This window comes from Otolemur garnettii, unplaced genomic scaffold (genome assembly GCF_000181295.1).
Source record: "Otolemur garnettii isolate 467f Iridium unplaced genomic scaffold, OtoGar3 scaffold00058, whole genome shotgun sequence".
NCBI classification, from domain to species: domain Eukaryota; kingdom Metazoa; phylum Chordata; class Mammalia; order Primates; family Galagidae; genus Otolemur; species Otolemur garnettii.
In genome coordinates, this window is record NW_003852453.1 from 10,907,904 (window position 1) to 10,909,555 (window position 1,652).

Genomic DNA, 1,652 nt, shown 5'->3' on the forward strand with positions numbered 1-1,652 from the left:
AAAAAAAAAAGAAGAAGAAAGACTGTTTTTGCTGTATCCCACAGATTTTGGTAACTTTGTATTCATCATTGTTATGTGTCAGGAATTTAATGATTTCCTTTTTTATGTCTTCCTGAACTCAACTATAATTCAGCACAAGGTAGAGATTTCTCAAAGAACTAAAAATAGAACTACCATTCAATCCAGCAATCTCACTGCTGGGTATCTACCGAGAGGAAAAGAAATCATTACATCAGAAAGATTCTTGTACTTACAGGGAAGATATGGAACCAACCTAAGTGTCCATCAATAGATGATAAATAAAGAAACTATGGGGGTGTACACACAGCATGTCCATGAAGTTAGTGTGCAATTTAAAATAGACACTTTTTAGGAAAGGAAGTGAAATCAGAGTCATGTCAGTCCAAGTTTATGGGAATAATTCCAAGAAAAAACCAGCAATGTACAAGTGAATTAAATGTTTTTCTTAGGGGAGATAAAGCATCACTGATGAAGACATGTCAGGGCAGCCAGTAATAAGCAGAACAGATGAAAAGATTGCAAAAATTCATCAAACTGTGTGTCAAAATCTTCAGTTGACTATGAACACAGCAGACCAAGTAAACATCTATAAGAAACAGGAAAAACTTAAGTGAAAATCTTGGTATGACAAAGGTGTGCACAAAAAATGGTCCCAAAGGAGCTTGCTGGTGAACAAAGGAGAGTCAAATTTTGCCAACACCTTTTGAAGAGGCAAGATGATGTTTTGGGTCATATTATCACTGGTGATAAAACATGGGTATACCAATATGACCCAAAGCATCAAAATGCATAATAAAAGTCAGTCAACTCTCTCAATGACCAAAAAGTTCCATCATTCCAAATCAAGAGTCCAAACAGTGTTGCTAACCTATTTTGATATCAGAGGGATTATTCATTATAAATTTGTAGCAATTGGACAAATAGTTAACCAACTTTGCTATATGAAAGGGTGGCATGAAAAAATTAGACAAAAACAATCTGAACATTTTGGCAACAGCTCATGGCTCTTGCATCACAGCAACAGACCAACTCACACAGCACTGTCTATAAGGAAGTTTTTAGACAATAAATAAATATCTGTATTGGAACATCTCCCTACAATCTTGATCAGGTCTCCAGTGACTTTTTTCTTCACCCAAAGATAAAGGAAATATTGAAAGAAAAAAAGAAATATTGAAAAGCAGACATTTTCATGATACCCAGGACATCAAGGGTAATACAGTAACAGGTCTGATGGTCATTCCAGGAGTTCCAAAGTGGCTCTAAAGGGTGGACTAGGCACTAGCTTCAGTGCACAGCTACCCAAAAACAGTACTTTGAAGGAGATCATAGTGATATTCAGCAACAAGGTATGCAGCACTTTTTCTAGGATGAGTTTGATAACTTAATTGTTGGACCACGCACACACACACACACAGACACAGAGGCATACTTACTACTCAGCCATAAAACAATAATAAAATCCTATCTTTTGTAGAAAAACTAATGATACTGGAGGTCATTATCTTAAATAAAATAACTCAGAAACATAAAGTCAAATACCACATGTTGTCACTTATAAGTGGAAGCTAATAATTATGTGTACACATACACACACACATATATAGAGAGAGACTTGGGGTGGGGATTGG